Source organism: Glycine max, chromosome 18 (assembly GCF_000004515.6).
Source record: "Glycine max cultivar Williams 82 chromosome 18, Glycine_max_v4.0, whole genome shotgun sequence".
Taxonomy (NCBI): Eukaryota; Viridiplantae; Streptophyta; class Magnoliopsida; order Fabales; family Fabaceae; genus Glycine; species Glycine max.
The window spans coordinates 48,266,071-48,286,432 of record NC_038254.2 but is presented as its reverse complement, the minus strand read 5'-3'; the positions used below and the strand labels follow the sequence as shown (position 1 = coordinate 48,286,432).

At 35.6% G+C, this 20,362-nt stretch overlaps 1 pseudogene; it reads left to right on the top strand.

Moving 5' to 3' along the window:
• The first annotated feature begins 2,274 nt into the window (after positions 1-2,274).
• LOC100787883 (thylakoid ADP,ATP carrier protein, chloroplastic-like) lies at positions 2,275-20,349 on the top strand (annotated as a pseudogene).
• The last annotated feature ends 13 nt before the right edge of the window (positions 20,350-20,362 follow it).

The following is a 20,362-nucleotide window of genomic DNA, read 5'->3' as shown; positions in this document are numbered from 1 at the left end:
GAAGTCATTGTTACTTCCATCAATATTGATATTGTATCATGCTTAATTATATGCATTTGCTTATTCTGATCATTGTGTGTTGTGTGATTATTTCTTCCATGCAGGTACATGATTCCTATTTGTTGTGAGAGTGAAATGATGGGCAGCAGCACCAAGTGAGGTGAGTTTATATTTTCTTTTTTTTGTCTTTATCTTTGTTAGTTTGTTATATATTTTTTATTTTATATGTTTGAGTTTTAAATGTGTAAAAAATAGAAATAGAAAGGTCTGCTGATTGCTTATTAAATAGAAAGTAGGATATTTTGGTTGTAGAGTTAAATTATCCCCCAGCCACACAATAGATAGGCTTCTTTGCTTCCATGTTGCCCCCCATAGATAGTAAATAGATAGGTAAGGCTGATAAAACTGAATTAATGAGAGTGATTCTGTCTACTTATCAGGAAAAACTGATTATATTTCTGCTGAAGAGTGTAATATACACCACAGGGATCAGCTTTCCAGACCATAATATCCTGCATATGAGCCTAGATTTGTATATCAGTAATTGCTTCCATAAATGCCACAACTATATGTTGCTCATAATCAAATAGATTCCTTCTCCACTTTAAGCCCCAACACCAATTGCCTTGAGAGAAGCTTCCCATGTTCGAGATGGTACTATTCTGCTGACCACTAATCAAGAGCAACTGATTATATTGTTGTTCAAGTTGACAATCATCCCCTAACCATTTATCTTTCCAACATTTAATTTTTTTCCCCTCCCCTACCTTCCATACCATCTGCTGATGAATAAGAGTGAACTCAGGCTGCTGATATAGCTTTCGGAGGTCCTTCCACCATTGAGAATGCCAAGCTTTGTCCCTTCCATTACTAAGATCTGACCAGCCTCCATATTTTGACATTAGTATTCTGGCCCACAACTAGATTGAATTTAGAAATATCCTTGACCCCAAGGCCCCAATCCTCCTTAGGGAGACATATGACATCCCACTTCACCCAAGGGATTTTCTTATGCCCTTGATCACCCCCCCCCCCCCCCCCGCAGAAAGTTCCTTTGCAAGGACACAAGTTTGAGAGCTATTCTTCGTGGGAGCTTGAAAAAAGATAAAATATATATATGGGTAGGGCAGTCAAGACAGAATTAATCAGAGTAACCTTCCTAGCCATAGATAAAATTTTCTGATTCCATTTAGATAGCTTAGCTTCATATTTGCTTATCAGAGGTTCCCACACCAAGCTGTTGGTAGACTTTGCCCCAATGGGAAAGCCCAGATAATGGAAAGGAGTCTCTATATGTCTGCAGTTCAGAAATTGTGCTGCTTCATGAATCAAATTAGCCCCAGCTCCAAAAATCCCAAATTGGCTTTTTGCAATATTAATCTTCAATCCAGATGCCAATTCAAAACCCCTCAGCATAGGCTTCAAAACAATGACATTGTCCCATGAAGCATGCCACACAAATACTATATCATCTGCATATTGCAGAATATTTACAGGCTGACTTTGCTTCCCTACCATGAAACTTCTGTACAGGTTCTTGGCTATTGCTACCCGCATCATTCCTGTCAAACCTTCAGCCACTATATTAAAGAGCAAGGGGACTAAAGGATCCCCTTGTCTCAAACCTCTAGTGGGAACAAATTCCTTTGTAGGGCTGCCATTTACTAGGATTGATATTGTGGCAGATTGCAAACAAGCCTTGATCCATTTTCTCCATGTAAGGTTGAAGCCCATCCTATCCAGCATGTAATCCAGGAAAGACCATGAAGCAGAATCATACGCCTTCTCGAAGTTCACCTTGAATCCAGGAAACACACACTAAGCCACCAGCTGTGTTTATTGATGGCTGGAATTCCCATCCAATATCTGTATTCCCCCATAAGGCCTGGCACGTAGCCTTGTCAATCACCAGTTTCCCAACCTTTTTCTTATCATCAATTGTCTCTTTTTATTCTCACTTCCTTAAGTCAGTATCTGCCAACAGAGATACATTAGGAATAGCAAAGGGAAAGTGGCCATGCATATGCAAGCACCCACAATCAGTCTTAACACTGCAAGGTCCCCAACATAGGGAAATAGGATACAGCTCTGCACTATTATCCTATGTAGTTTTCTTTCAACTTGTATAATATCAAGGCTTGTTAGAGAATTAGCTATGATTCATACTTATACAAATATGTATTAATTTAGTACGTCTGGTACTTATTAATGAATATATTATATTTTTGGCTGATAAAAAAAAAACACAACAATCTTATGCTCGTGTTGATAATGATGCAGGTATATTTACAACGACAGGACCCCCTTTGAGAAATTGGTTGATAAATTCTTCTGTCCTGGTAATTGATTACTTTTTTTTACTTCACCTCCAGTGTTACTAATATAGAAATTAAAGGAAATTCAATCCAAAAGAAAACTTGTTGTCATGCTTTACAAGTCATATAAATTATCAAAATCTAATGACAATGAGTGCACAGAGCTGCAACTTGGCAGTAGTTTCTGACTAATACATCAGCATTAGGATTCCCAAGCATACAATGAGCTAATCAAGATTTTCACGTATCATTTTTGTTGTTTCTGCTGCTATATGGAGAACAGTGTTATCATCATCATCCTGAGACAAAATAAACAGCTTAGAACTTTAAATTAGAAACATAACACACAGAGACACACACACTCATGACACACACACACACACACACACACACACACACACACTCATCATAGAAACACACACAGACACACACTTAAGTTTGATAACAAATTTGTTCAATTATACATGTAGAAATTTCTTCAATTCTAACTTATTAGGTGTGAAAAGGTAGCTGGCCTCTTCATAAGGTACTTATCTAAATTTAACTTAAATTCTACTGTAGTGGTGATGACCTACTAATATTAGTGAAAACAAATTTGCCAAGTGTACATATAGTAGGAAAGTAATTAGAGTGAGCCTTTGATTCAAATTTTCATGTAGTTCCATCCTATCCTCTTTCCAAGCTTGGGTATAATTTCTGTATCTTGCTCCTAAACTATGAATTGCATGAATTGTTTTGGTAACTAAACCTCAAACCTGCCTTATTTCTGCATGCCATATTGTTTCAAGTGTCTCTGCAATCTGTATTGATTGTGCCCCAAATTTCCTGCTCATGAGTTGAGTAGTACTATAGCTATGTTTGAAGCCGGTGCTAAATAGAAGGCTGTGAAATATGATTAGTCCTCGACTCTTAATTAATAGATCTGTAGAAAACATAGGGCCCTAGGAAAGCAAGTGTTTATAATAAGAACTAATAATCCAATGCCTCTGTTTACATATAGCAAAGTGAACAAATAGAATCTACTCAATCTAGAGAAGGTGGTGTACCTGTAAATGTCCACTGTGGGAATGGGCTTGTTGCAGATTGCCCATTTGGTGTTATAGAAACCAAAAAAGGAAAAGGTGAAAATTTAAGGAAGAAATTCTAATAATACAACTAATCACTAGCTATTCAAAGATGAAGAATGGTATAATATAAAATTATTACACACGACTATTTTTGCCATAAGAAGCAGGATTTTAATGTCCTTTTGAATGCTTAAGTATCTCATACCATCTTGTAACTGATTCTCATTTATGGATGGATGGTTGACAGTGACATTTTATACAGGAATGCTCACCACAAAATAACATTAAAAATGTTTTACATATATAGTCATATAAAATTGTCAACAGGGTTCTCATCCCTACACGATCTTGTTTTGTTTTTAGCTATTCAAATCAGAAATCATAAGCTCTAATATCTGAGGCAGCATCAGAAACAGGGTCATCCACTTCAAGCGAAAATTCCAAGGTAAGTAGACTGTGTTCTTCTGCTGGGGTGTCATCAAATGAAGAGAAAACTATTAAGAACATTTTAACCCCTTTAAATGAAGTGTTGGGGTGTCATGAAATGAAGAGAAAACTGTTAAGAACATTTTAACCCCTTTAAATGAAGTGCTGGGGTGTCATGAACTACTGGGATGTTGTATTTTAATTGAAATGTAGATAATAGGCTTTAAAAGCCTTTAAATACACTGTGGCTAATTTCTATATGGTTTTTTTTAGGCTTATCATTTACTACTGCTAATTGGCGTTGTTGTGGAAGGTCTTTGATTATAGCAACTCCACACCCACACCCACACACACACACACACACATAGAAACACAGACACACCCACACCCACATACACACACACACACACCCACACACACACACACACACACATAGACACACACAGACAACCACACACACACACACAGACACCATCAGCATTTTCCTATAATTTTCAATAAATTTCCATCTTTCAATTTCTTAACCAGTGCCCTTAAGTGGTATATGTTATACATGTTTTTTTTATCAGCAAAGATAAGTATATATATAGATAATTGAGTACCAGAGGTACTGAAATACAATTTTTGTTTCCCAAGCTAGTGGTTCGAGATTAGACTGAATGGAGTCTAAAAAGGAACCACAGCCAGGCCATAGACCATATTAATGAAAAGCTGTTAATCAAAAGTTCTATTCTGAGCTATTACATTGTCCCTTCTCTAAGATTACTAGACTATTGGTTAAAATGACAAAATAAATCCTTCTCCAAATGCCTCAGCCAAGTCCACAACAAGAAAGCTGCTTTGCCAATCAATTTGTTGTTGTCAAATGTTTCATTGGAGAATACTATCTTATTCCGTTGCTGCCAAATGGTCCAGGTCACTGCCTCCCACCAGCATTTCCACCTAGTAGTCCTTCTCCCCTCATTCAATATATCTCCATGCTGTAGAAAATGTTGTGTTGGATCTTTTGGAAAAGCTGCAGATTTGTTCACCCAGGATAATGATTCCCACCAAATAGGGATGATTCTATTGCAGTGGAAAAACAAATGTCCTGTTTCCTCTTTCTCTCTGCTGCAAAGATTCCTATCCAATATATCTGCTCCCCACCAAAAAGATTGTAAAGCATTGATTTCATACTGCTTCCCTCATCATGTGGCTGATGATGTTTACAATTTAATGATCCTTTGCTACCCTGCAATGAGACACACACAGATACACAAACACACACACATAGAGACAAACACACGCACACACAAACACAAACACAAACACACACACACACACATAAAGATACACACACACACAGAGTCACACACACACATAAAGAGACAGACAAACACACAAACACACTGAGCCACAGACACACACAAAGACCTACACACAAAGACACACACACTGAGTCACAGACACACACACTCACACACATAAACAGACACACACATACTCACACATAAAGAGACAAACACACACACAACTGTTGATGTCCTTGTATGTTCTTGTACGTCATGAATGTTGTTATACGTGCTGAATATAATTTGCTATATAAATAATTGTTGTTCATGCTGAGTGAACCGTAGATTCCCGTTTGAGACTGAATGCAATGATTCTTGTGGATAGTTTGCATTAGTCATTGTATTTAGTCTTGAATTGTCCGTTTGGACAGTTTGGGGAGACTGGTATTTTTATGTTAGACTCATTCGGTCAGGTTATTATTATTTTGATTAATTTGATGAAATTTCAGTTGAATGCATTTCAAGTTGTTCTCTGAGTGCATACTTGATTATTGTGAAATTTGTTTCACCGATGTTATGTCCTGTACTTGGAGACCAATGCAAAATGCTGCCGAAATTTACTCAAATTGTTCAAAATAATGCTAACCATGACGTTTGAGGCTAACATAAAAGACCACCTTCCTAAATGGGATAGGGCCACACCTATAAATAAAAAAGTGAGATTTGTATGCATGGATTTGCTTAGATGGATCAAAGTTGGATCAATCAAAGTCGCATGAGCCCACAATATGAGGATGGCGTCGAGCAGTTTTTGCAATTTGCTTTAGAAAGAGGTCGACCGAATGAAGAAGGAAAATATTATTGTCCTTGCATCAACTGTTTGAATGGAAGACGACAACTACTTGACGACATACGGGACCATCTATTGTGTGATGGGATGAAGAAGAATTACACGACGTGGATATGGCATGGTGAAGTGACTGACATGCAAAGTGGGTCCCAATCTGAACCGTTTGATGTAGAAATGGGAGATCGCTTGGAGGACATGATTCGTGACCTTGGACAAGAGTTTTTTCAAGAAGCACACGCCCCTGTGTATGAAGGATTGCAGAGTGATTCAAAGAAGTCTTTGTATACGGGGTGCAAGAATTCCTTAACCATGTTGTCTGCGGTGTTAAGTCTGGTTAATGTGAAGGCCAGGTATGGGTGGAGTGACAAAAGTTTCACCTCACTGCTTGAGGTAGTGAACAATCTGCTTCCAGAGGACAACACGCTGCCTAAAATTTACTATAAGGCGAAGAAGATACTGTGTCCCATGGGTATGGAGTATCAGAAGATTCATGCTTGCCCCAATGATTGCATACTCTACAGGCATGAATTCCAAGAAATGTCCAAATGCCCTGTGTGTGGGACTTCACGGTACAAAGTTAAGGATGACGAGGAAAGCAATTATGATGAAAAGTCACAGAAGGGCCCACCAGCAAAGGTTTTGTGGTATCTTCCAATCATTCCAAGGTTTAAGCGTCTTTTTGCTAACGAGGACGACGCAAAAGACCTTACATGGCATGCAAATGGAAGGATTTCTGATGGAATGGTCTGTCATTCGGCTGATTGCTCCCAGTGGAAGAAGATTGATGGTTTGTATCCAGATTTCGGGAATGAGCCAAGAAATCTTAGACTTGGACTAGCCAGTGATGGAATGAATCCATATGGCACCTTAAGCACTCAACACAGTTCATGGCCAGTTCTGCTAGTAATTTACAATTTGCCTCCTTGGTTGTGCATGAAGCGAAAATACATGATGTTGTCTATGATGATATCGGGCCCAAGACAGCCAGGAAATGACATTGATGTTTATCTAAGTCTGTTGGTTGAAGATCTGAGAAAGTTGTGGGACAAGGGGGTTGTAGTGTTTGATGCGTTTCGCAAGGAGACCTTTGAAATGCGTGCAATGTTTTTTTGTACCATTAATGACTTTCCAGCATATGGGAATCTCAGCGGTTACAGTGTTAAGGGTCATCATGCATGTCCCATCTGTGAAGAAAATACAAGTTACATACAACTTAAACATGAGAGAAAAACAGTCTACAGTAGGCATCGCCGATTTCTAACACCCAATCATCCTTACAGACGACTGAGAAAAGCTTTTAATGGAAGTCAAGAGCATGATATTGCGCCGATACCGTTGACTGGTGAGCAGGTATATCAGCGGGTTCAACACCTGAATACTGTATTTGGGAAGACCCAAAAGAAGGATAAAAGTCAGAGTTTCATATGGAAGAAGAGGTCCATTTTCTTTGATCTTCCGTACTGGTGTGATCTTGACGTTAGACATTGTATTGATGTTATGCATGTGGAGAAAAATGTTTGTGACAGTGTGATTGGGACGCTCCTTAACATTCAAGGCAAGACGAAGGATGGCTTGAATACCCGTCAAGATCTAGCTGATATAGGTATACGATCACAATTGCATCCAAGGTCTGATGGGAAGAAAATTTACTTGCCCCCAGCCTGCTATACTTTGTCCAAGAAGGAGAAGATAAGTTTTTGTCAGTGTCTTTGTCGGGTGAAGGTTCCACAAGGATACTCTTCAAATATTAAGAGTCTTGTGCAGTTGAAGGAGCTTAAGCTTGTAGGGTTAAAGTCTCACGATTGTCACGTGCTCATGCAACAATTGTTAGCCGTGGCTATACGAGACATCTTGCCAAACAAAGTCAGGTTAACGATAACTCGCCTGTGCTTTTTCTTCCATGCTATATGTAGCAAAGTCATTGATCCAGTCATGTTTGATGAGTTGGAAAATGAGGCCGCAATTATACTGTGTCAGTTGGAGATGTATTTTCCCCCTGCTTTCTTTGACATCATGATTCACTTGATTGTGCATCTAGTCAGAGAAATCAAATGTTGTGGTCCTGTTTATCTACGGTGGATGTACCTGGTTGAGCGATACATTCTTAAAAGGGTATACAAAGAATCTATATCGTCCAGAAGCATCTATTGTTGAGAGGTACATTGCAGAAGAAGCCATTGAATTTTGTTCAGAATACTTAGAGAAGGCTAAACCTGTTGGGCTTCCTGAGTCTCGGCATGATGACAGAGTGGGTGGTAAGGGTTCAAGAGGATTGCAGGTGATCACTCCAAGTGTAGAAGATTTGTTACAAGCTCACTTGTATGTCTTGAATAACAGTAATGAAGTTTTGCCATACATAGTTAAGCATGAAGCTTTAGTCAAACAGAATAATCCGAAAATGTCAAAGAATTGGGTGTTGAAAAAGCATAACAAGACTTTCTGTGATTGGTTTAAAGATACAGTCTTTACAGATGAGAATGCTTCAGAAACATTAAGAAAGCTAGCATATGGGCCTAAAAGAAATGTTATAACCTGGCAAGGATACAACATAAACAAATATTCATTTTACACAAAAGCACAAGATGACAAAAGTACAATGCAGAACAGTTGGTCACCCTAAGGGCTGAATCTCAACACTTTGCAAGTGTCAATGACGCCAATCCTGTGTAGCTTCCATTCCTTACGTTGGGTTCATTGATGAAATTTGGGAGCTTAATTATGTGAAATTTACAGTATGTGTTTTCAAATGTAAATGGGTTGATAGCAACACCGGTGTGTGCACCGATGATATAGGATTTACGCTGGTAGATCTAAAGAAACTTGGTTACCACAATGACCCTTTCATCATGGCAGAACAAGCTAGACAAGTATTTTACGTGCAAGACCCTTGTGATGAAAGGTGGTACGTGGTTCTGCAGGGCAAAACAGTTGGTGTTAATGTAGAAGATGATGATTCATACATGGACACCTATGTTAGTCCTTTGACCGCTCAAATCACTCGTAACGTTGTCGGAGAAGAAGAAGCTGACGACGTTCATGCTAATCGAAATGATCATGATGAAGGAGAATTGATTAACATCGTCTAATGTAATTTTCTGCAGAGACAGAGGTCACCAAAGCAAGTAAGTGACAACTACATTTTTCTCTGATTGAGGCATCGGTTTTTTGTTTCAATTTGCCTCCTTAGGACTTCATCCAGCTGATGTTTGTCGCCAGTTTCATCATCCACCAAGTCATGGCATCCTTCAGCTAGCTTCAGTCACAGATGCAATCTCAGGGACTTGCAGTGCCTCCTGAGCCTCTGGTTGGTCCTGGTCCCTCCGGTCCTCGAGTGAGCACAAAGGGGAGTTGTGTTGATCCCTCAGGAAACGATCCTGAGACGGGTGATTCTGACAGGTGCGGCTTGTACATAAAAGCAGATCCTGCCCGCCTGGTTGCCATGGGGAGAGTTTATGAGGGATCCACTATTGTTCATAGCACTCCTTTGTTGTCTGGCCAAGTAAAGGTGAGTGTGGAGGAGGTTACAGATCCAGATGCTCCAGTTCCTGTACCCACTGATGAGGTTTCCTTAGTGGGGCAGGCACTTCACACCTTCCTTGCTTGGCCGACACATCTGGTCAAGTCTTTATCACAGCAGGTACTTATTGTCCTTACTATATGTTTCTTCTTTTTAAATTAATTCATTAAGTGTACCTCAAATTTGGCTATTTAACTTGGTTTCATGAACAGGTAGTTGTGTCTCCGCCAAAACCACCTCCGAAGCCTGATCCGGAGGTCGATGATCCGCTTTATCTTATGACATTGACCATCCCAGAGCTTTTCTTGAGGCCTTATCAGGTTAGATGGGATGCCACTGTGTTCGGGGTCGTTAATCCAGATTTCCCCCTGTACATAAAGCACGAAGAACTCTCCGAAATCGCACACGGTGGTCAATGTCTCAGCATATCAGTGTTACAGTTGTGGATTATGTAAGTCTTTATATAAAAGGCTTTTAATTACCTAAGTTATGGCTTTCAATTCATAAATATTTAACTTTGACTTAACATAAACAGGCATCTCACTGAAACATGTATGCGAGCGGGGAATTCTGATATCTATGGATTCCTCGAGCGACAGTCCATTCAGAAGTCTGGGCAATCGCAGTTTGAATCTGAAAGTTACATAAAGAGTTGGATGCAGAGTTCACAACACGATGTGTATCTTGGAGCCTACCTAAATGAGTAAGTCACAAAATAACTAAATTTAATTAATGTTTACTAATGTACTAACCCATTTTAGGTTCCACTACAGCGGACACTGGCAGATGGTGGTCATCTTGCCCAAGGAACACTTAGTTGTCTGGTTTTGTTCATTGAATAACAGGTCAGACAACTACCTTAAGGGGATTATTAATAGGTTAGTGTTCTTTTCAATACATTTGCATTGTAATACCTCAACGTACAACACTAGTTTTTAATTGTTACTCATATGGAACAGTGCTATCAAGGGTCTTCATGATGCTCCACAGCCTAAATCAAAGGCTTCTACTAGGTGGATTGTCGTCAAGGTACGTCATTTACATAAAACTTCCACTTATATATATTTCTTTATGTGTTTGTACACTAGTTGTTTAATTAATATTCAAATTTCATTATGTATTTAGTGTAATAGACAAAAAGGAAGTACTGGGTGCGGCTACTATGTGATGCACTGGATGTCCACCATCATTTTAGGAACTTTTAGAAATAATTAGGAAGCGGTAAGTTTATTTCAAACAAAATCGATTTATTTATAATTTGTATTACATTATTAATTTATTATGATTTATTTCATCATGCAGTATTTTAACGATCCTAGACCATTGGAGCCAGAGAGATTAAAAGCATTGCGGATCCAGTGGGCATAATTTTATCTCCGAGTTAGAGATCAGGTCTAGGATTTAGGGACATTTTTTAACATTTTTTACATTTTGTACATTTTCTATGTAACATGAACATTGAATTCATTTGATGATTGTTCTTTATAATAAATCAATTATTTGATGTTTATTATCATTAAAACTGCTTGAAAGCAGAATAAAATGTTTATTTACTGTGAATTGGGCCTCCTGAAATTGCATTTGACAGGTACAATATTGGGTTTACTGATGTTAATATCATAACCAACATCGGTTATTTACAAAAACCGATGTCGATATGAACCTTAACATCGGTTATAATAGAAAACCGATGTTAACGTTTGTATATTAACATCGGTTATTTGTGTATAACCGATGTCAGCGTTTGTATTTTAACATCGGTTATCTGTAGATAACTGATGTCAACTATTGTACATTAACATCGGTTAATTATAAATAACCGATGTGAATATTTGAATATTAACATCGGTTATGTACACATAACCGATGTTATACACAAAGAACTACATCAAATAAGTGTATGCATCATCAACGTTGACATCAGTTTTCTAACAAAACCGATGTTAAGGGCATATATTAACATCGGTTTTTTTAGAAAACCGATGTTAAACTAACATATTAACATCGGTTTTACTGGAAAACCGATGTCAACGTTCATCATGCATACACTTTTTTTTTTGTTCATTGTGTTTAACATCGGGTATTTAGAGAACCGATGTTGTCATATGTATGTTAACATCGGTTCTCCAAAACCGATGTTAACATTCATACATTCAACATCGTCACTTTCAACATCGATTCTAGAACCGATGTAGAATGTTCCAAATAACCGATGTTGAAAGTGTATTTTCTAATAGTGTATGTAGGAACATTTACGGGGTTACGAGTCATTAATGAATTCAAATTGATCCAAATTAACTCTAATTAAAAAAATAAAATTAAGATTTAAATATGTTTTTAGTTCCTATAATATGTTTGAGATGAAATTTATCGATTTAATATTGAGTTAATGATGCCACTTTTGTGTGGATGGAATTTTTAATTAATTAATTAAACGAACTAGTTTAAGACTTGGTTCCCATTAAAATTGGTTGAGTGGAATTCCTAGTCGATTTTCATAGTCATAGTTGGACGAGGAAAAAAAGGATAAGTTATGTTAGCACTAAAAATGACTAATTTGGCCATTTTCTATATGATTTATTAGGGTTCAACACAAATATGCCTAAGGTGACCTACAACTATGCTCAATTTGGAAGAAGTTCAAGGGAAAAACAAAGCTTGAACATAGAATGTAATTGAAAACAATTTTTCAAATCAAATTCCCATATTTCCATAATCTCAAAAAAAGGGGAGTAGTGAGTAGTTATTGTAAGAGGAAAAAAATGTTGATTTCAATTGTATTCTTTAAATAACAAGTAAAAATTGCAATGTAATCAAGGTTTCAGATCAAATCAATCAAATTTGTTTTTTCCTTTCAAGTTATTTATCTTTATCTATCAATCACCTTTTGCAAATTTATATTTTTGTGATGATGTTATTATTATGACGTGACACATTTAATTGTGTCATTATTTGTATATGTAGTGCTTGATGATATCATCAAATTGTGACATCATTATTTTAAAATATGCTATCATTTAATGAAATATTTTTTCAAAAAATATATATATTATAGGGACGAAAAACATAAAAGACTAAAGCTTAACTTAATTTATAAGGATTAAAAAATTATTTAAATCTTTTTTTTATTATATATTATCCAATAAGTACTCAAATGTCATGAATTATATAATGTGAACACAAAACCTTTAAAGCCATGAATAACTTTGCTTGAGAATATAAGAAGTAAGAATAATTTGTATTTATGGTTTGTTTCCAACCCAATCCAACATACTAATATTACATGATTTGTTTCCCATGTCATTTAAAAAACCATTCAATGTTTGGATATTTGGACTTTTCAATTGAATATGATTGACACATCATTAATGAGTAACCTTCTGAAACTCTAGATGCAAAAGGAACAAAAATGGTAGAGGCCTTTCAAATAGAGAAATTGCAAAGAAAATAAAAAGAAAAAGAGGAAAAATTACCTTACATATGCATCTCAAACCAAAACATTTGTTTTTTAATTTTCGATGATGAAGAAACAAATTAGCAAGAAGTAAATTGACATATGACAAATAATTTTTATATTTTTCACCTATATAAAGGCTTGGATAAGAGAGAAGAGAAAGATATACGAAGGAGCTAACGCAATGGGAGTGATTGTTCATATACCATACAAAAAAAGAAAAAAAAGAAGTACCGAGATTAATTGCAACAAAAATGAAAGAAGAAACTGCACAGAAGATCAAATCCAAGTAAAGGTAGAAATCAAATACAAAAAAAAAAATATTAAACCTATTTAGATTGTAAACCTACCATAGAGCCAAAGAAGAAAAGGCAACCAACGAATCTAATCAGGTGATCTTTCGAGCAAGAAAAAAAAAGAAAAAAAAATGAGATTAAAGAAGCCAAACAAAACAAAACAAAATTGAGAAAAGAATGCATATGAAGATATTTGAAATTAATGGTACTGTAATTAATGAAAATGTGGGGTGTGAATCCTACAAACAAAATATTTTAAATTTTAATTTAGTAAGCTACTAAATATATAAAAAAGAGAAACGAAAGATGAAAAACAACATTCAAATTACATAAATTGTGCATATAAATTTAGTGTGGACAATAATTTATGGGGGGGAAATTTCCTACACACAGAGTTACTTTAAGTAATGAAAGATTATTACAGATTGATAGTAATTTTCTATAGTAACATTATTCCTATATAAGATTTCGGTGTGAGTTTGATTTTTGTGGGTAAACATGAGAATATTATTGATAGATATTATATAAATTTATTTTAGTAAAAGTTAAGTGATTAACTACTTCTGAAAATGTTCATTGAATCTTATGATCTATGTGTTCTTGATTCGGGTGAACTCTGGAGACTCAATTTATTTAAATTGTTTCATTTACAAAATTTTAATATTGACCATTTCATAAAAAATCCATAACATAATTTTTTTTTCAAATTAAGATTTTAAAAAATAAATGAAGATAGCATAACGATTGAGAGCATCTAAGTTTTTTTTTCCCACATTCCCATGCCAAATCTTTACATGAAATAAAACTTATATATTCCTTTTATGATTATTAATTATTTAAAAATAATAATAAGGGGTTGTCTGTGTTTTTCAAACTCATCGGTCATCACCCACCTTTCTTCCCTGAGCGCCTTATCTCCTCTCCCCTCTTCCATCTTCCAAAATGTTCCCCACAGAGGAGAGAGCTACACTCTCATGGTGCAAAATCCTCCACCCCAAATACGACGTCGTTCAACAACTCCACCGCCCTCACTTTCGCCACCGGCGGCTCTAAACTGCACCACGATTTCATGCCCACGCCGTCCCAGCTCCTCAAGAACCCCCCCGCCGCCTTCGCCATCGTGCCCCGCGACGCCGCCGTCTTCTCCGCCGGAGCCATTGCCGGCGCCGCCGCCAAGACCTTCACCGCGCCGCTCGACCGCATCAAGCTCCTCATGCAGGTGTACAAAATGCCGCTATTAAATAATTTTTTTTTTCTTTCTTAGAAACTAACGGTAACTAACTGAACATAACAAACTTGTAAGTTGTAACTGAACTTCGACAACTATGTCTCAAACGAAGCGTTTAAATAGTGTTTTTTTTTTTTTATATTTTAAAGTGGGCTTGATTATGTTTTTTTGATCGTCAAATAAAAATTTGTATTTTCTTAGTGCTCAAATTTAAAAAAATGTTTCTTTTAGTCCTTTCCTCTAATAAAAATATGCATATCAAATTCTGGCGGAGGGATAAAAAGAATATTTTTCAAATTTGAGAGACTAAGAAATGTAAATTTCTATATTTGAGTAGTGGACTAAAAAGAAGGCACCTTATAATTTGAGGGACTAAAAATATAATTAAGTCTTTTAATTGTAAATTTTGATGCATTTTTTTGGTTTATTTGCCTGCTATTGAGAATTGATGTTACGTGCGTGTTTGGATTAGATTTGTTTTGTTATTTGAAAAAGCTTATGATCAAAATGTTAAAGAGCAAATTCACAATTGCGTAATTAACCAAATGTTGAAAACAAGGATACGTTGTTCTGACTGTTTCCCTTGCAAAATGTTGGGAATGTGAAACGAAATGAAAATAAGATGGGACTGAAAACACGATGACTAAAAAGGAAGACCAAAAAGAATCCAAACACCCTATTGTAATCAAAAGGAAAATATCAAACGTCAACCTCATTTTGAGGTAGGTTAGAATGGAAAGAAGATAGATATAAAGAAAAAAGAAATAAGTAGAGAAAGAAAATGATAAATAATGTGATAAGCTATGTGATGAGAAATGAAGAGAGTAATAGAAAGAAAATGAGGTGGAATAGAAACCAGGTGTATGTTTATAATAATCCTAATCAAACTATGTTGCAGACAACTTTTTAATTAATCTAATCTGAACACTTACTGTATTTGTAGACTCATGGCGTGCGGGTTGGGCAAGAATAGTGCTAAGAAGGCAATAAGTTTCATTCAGGTAATGTTCTTCAATCCTTTCTATTTATTTCATCTTATTTTGTTAAGTGTTGACTGATTTTGTTCTTCCTTTGTTTCTATCTAGAGAGGGCCAGCCCTGGGACAGTGGTAAAGTTATGCCTTGGTGACTGTTTGGTCATGGATTCGAATCCAGAAACAGCCTCTTTGCAAATGCAAGGATAAGGCTGCATACAATGGCCCTCCCCCATGCCTTCACTTAGCGAGGAGCCTCTGGGCACTGGGGTACGCTAGTTTTCTTTCTCTTTTTTTTTTCCTACTTGGAGGTTCCAGAGTATGCTGTTTGCCCCTAAGTTGTGGATGTGCAAGTATATTGTTTATGTGATATAATCTGCTTTGGAGCTTCGTATACACTCTTCCTTTGGTCTAAACATGACTAGCTTGGAATCTCTTTATGAATTGGGATGTGGGAGGGTGTTTTGTTATTTTTCACTTACCTGATATGATATGGTCACATGAACAAATATTATTCTAATACCTAGGCTATTCATTGACAGCTACTTATACCTTCACTATATATATCTTTAAAAGATGTATGCGTGAGTTAAAAGAAAAAATAACACTATCTCAGACTGAAAGAGATGAAGTTTTGCAATTTGTATATCAAATTTCGTTGATTACAAAAAATGGTTTCTCAAGTGATTGGTACAAAATGAGGCTGCAAGAATAGGTTCTTGTCTCTTTGAATCTCATCATTCATGGGGAGTGCTGTTGTGTTATTTAGTACATAAGAGAATTCTAGCTTTTAGGAGTTATCTTCCCCTCCAACCACTTCATCATGAACCAACTATCCCGAAAGCTTAAGTTGTTGGATAAAGCATATGAATGATTTTTATATTAACATGCCTCCTTGCCCAAGAACCCTTTGGGCTTTTAAGTGTGAACAATGGCCCTCCTTACTTTGCATCGAAATTTAGTTTTCTCTCATAAACTTAGAAGAATGAGGACAAGGATCAAACTAGACCACATGGTTATAGTGGCTTCGATATCATGTCATAAAACCAACTATCTCAAAATCTAAAACTGTTGGGTAAAACACATGAATGGTTCTACACCTAACAAACTTGTAATAAAAAACTGAAAGGCACACGACAGACAAGGAATTGCAGGAGATATGTCAAGGAGTTCCGTACCTTCTTGACAGACTCCATTGTCTTGACTCTTGATTAAATATTGTATCCATTACCAATTGGTGAAAGTCCTTTTTAATTGAAAGTGTAACAAGGTGGTTGCATGATGACAATTGTATTTGTAAATGTTCGACATATTCAGCTGCATGTTTCTAGCTGGTAATTGATAATTCTGCTGTCTAGTAATTGTAGCCATCTTGTAGTAAAGAAATTGCCAAGTTCTGTCTGTAAAGACTGCTGAGGAATAGTAATAGCTTACTTTCTTCACTAGTTACCTTGTGTTATTAAGGATTTATATTTACAAATTGCATGTTAATTACTAAATGTGGTTTATTGGCCTCCCCAATCTCTTTGCTTGATGATCCGCCCTGGTAGATGCACTAAGATCTCTGTGCTCAAAATGTTACAAAATTCTTCTTGGATCTTACATCATATAAATTGCAGGCCATAGCAGTCATAGGGAAAGAAGAAGGTATTCAAGGTTACTGGAAGGGTAACCTCCCTCAGGTCTGTACAATAAGGAAAGAATGTATTGGTATTTCTCTATTTATATCTCATAATATTGACCGGTCTTTTCATTTGTGTTAGTGTTTCTTCTTTAATATTCCAGGTGATCCGTGTTGTACCTTACAGTGCTGTCCAGCTTTTTGCTTATGAGATTTATAAGGTTACCCCAAATTATAGTATCAGAAGTTCTAATGGCAAATATTACCTGTTCATGTCTGAATATCTACTTTTGGATTCACAGAAAATATTCAGGGGAGAGAATGGCAGGCTATCTGTTGCGGGAAGACTTGCAGCAGGTGCTTTTGCTGGAATGACATCCACTTTTGTAAGTAATTAGTGGACCCTTGCTTGTATGGTTTCATTGATTTGTGGTGTTCTTGTATTTTGTTGGTCATATTTATGTAATACAGCTGATATCTCTTTATATCCTATATATCTTACTCATTTCTTTTATTAATATCCAATTATCCATCTATGTATCTAATGTTTTACTATATCCATGTAGATAACTTACCCATTAGACGTTCTAAGATTGCGATTAGCTGTTGAACCTGGTTATTGGACCATGTCAGAGGTATGATTGAACTGATTTAGTATTTATGCAAGATCTGCCTCTCTGAAGATGAACCATATTATGGCTTCTCCGGGTTGCCTTAAGCATGCTAAGGGAGGAAGGATTTGCATTTTTCTACCGTGGCCTTGGGTCTTCTCTAATTGCAATAGCTCCTTATATTGCAGTGAACTTTTGTGTTTTTGACTTGTAAGTTCATTAATAATCTTTATATCTTTTAAGTAAATTGAGAGACACTGGATTTGGACATTGAAATTGAAATATCTCAAATTTCTATTGATGACAGATTAAAGAAATCATTGCCTGAGAAATATCAAAAGAGAACTGAAACATCTATACTCACAGCTGTCCTTTCGGCATCTCTCGCTACACTTACATGCTATCCTCTGGACACAGCGAAGACAGATGCAATTGAAGGGCACACCTTATAAGACAGTATTAGATGCTCTTTCAGGTGAGGATTGTTCCTGCTTACTTTTAAGTATCAGCAATATATAGTCACGCGACACTTGATTTGCATCCACATTACAAATACCCGTATTGGTTATTTGACATCAGAATGCATAAGTTTACAAGGGAAACATATTAAAAAAATCAGGCTTATGCTTTGTCACATTGTTTCTACTTTTATTCTTTGGGCCACTGTTATTGGGTTTGTAGCTGCAGTAATTAAGTCACCATATTGGTGCTTTGAATTTATACTCCTTTACACTTTGTTTGGAACGGTTGAAACTAGATTCTGGAAGGACACCAGGACGGATTATAGAGGGACAGAAAAAACATGTGATATGTTCCTTCCATCTGTTTGGAGCACTTTAAAAAGTGAAGAGTGAAAAAAATGTGATTCTAATTTTTGTCATTCATCTAAAACCAGACGGAAAAGAGCAGGAAAGGCTGTTTATTTTTTTAAAAGATTTTCTTATTTTTGAATACGTTTTAACTTTCTTTCCTACCAAATAACCTATAAAATCATTTCATTTTCTACTCTTTCTATCCTTTCACTTTCTTCCCTAAATCAAAAATACCATTAAGAAGACATGCAGAATAATAAGTACAATATATTAAGAATCTTCCAATTCTTAACTAAATACTTATCTATTTGATTAATGCAGTAAAGTCGATCATTTGACTAATTGACTGTAAAATTATCCCTTGTATATTTGTGAATTGGGAGGAATCAACACTCTTACTGAAGGTTATTTTAACAGGCTAAGGCATGCAATTAATATGTCTACTTGTATTTATGGAAGTTATTGTTAGAAAATTAAAATAAAATAAAAGAAATAAATGAGAAGAAGATGCAAAGTCTTAAACTAAAAAACAGTAGCAAAATAACTTCACAACATGAATCAACAATGCACTATAAACATAAAGGAAAATAATTCAAGGGAGAAATTTTGTTAGCTTGGATTGAAGTGCGTAAATGCTATCCTTAGAGAGAAAAACACCCCATTGCACTCGTAAGAAAATTTGATTGCACTCTTATCTCAAGATACAACCCGTTGGTTATGATGCGAAAGGATCCCCACCTTCTGAAAAATCAATGCTCTTACTCTCAAATAAGTTTTTCACAAGAAAAAGAATAGAAAAATTTAGAGAGAGAAATCAGAATTGTTTGCTTGTGTGTTTTCTAGAAAGGAGAAAATACATATATATATATATATATATATATATATATATATATATATATATATATATATATATATATATATATATATATATATATATATATATATATATATATATATATATATATATATATATATATATATATATATATATATATATATATATATCTCCCTTATGCAACATCAAAGATCTAACTGTTGGAAACCAACCCACAGGTATCCAAACAAATTTAATAACAAATACATAACAAATTACATTGACCCATTAAAGCAAAATCTTAGAAAAGATAAGAAATCTAATTTTATTCTGAAACAAATAATTTATTTTATAAAAACAAAATTAATATGAGTAATATATTTTTATAAATTTTAAATTATAAAACAAATATTTACTAACAGTTATTTGGTACCTTCATTCAGTGAAGACAAGTACGAATTAATTTTTGTCCTACTAATTCCCTTCTAACTAAAATCAGCTAGCCTTTCGATGGAATTTATTTAAACAATGGAAATTTTTTTATGCTTCTGTAGATCGCATAATGACCAAATTTATACTTTTGTTGATGCAGGTATTGTGGCACGAGATGGGGTTGCTGGTTTGTATCGGGGATTTGTTCCCAATGCTCTAAAATCCCTGCCTAACAGCAGGTTGCTGTTGTCTATAGAACTAAGATTATGATATATTGACCCTGTTACCTTTCAGCAATGCTCATATACTTCCAACTTATCCAGATTTTCCTTTTTAACACCTAAAATTTTGTGCTTTCTTGTCATTAGTTTTTAATATCTTCCATTTCTCTCTCTGCAGCATCAAGCTTACCACATATGGCATTGTTAAGCGCCTAATTACTGCTAGCGAGAAAGAATTTCAAACAATTACGGAGGAAAATCGCAACAAACACAAGAACACTAATAATCAATGATACTGAACTTCGAATTCATATTGTTTTAGCCAGTTTTTTCCTTGAATTTTTGTGGAATCAATGCTAGTCACTTTATAACTTCTCATTATTTGTGGGTATTACTTTAGCCTATATCTGCGGGCAGTGAAAATGATTATCCATCTCTCAATGCTTCTGCATCC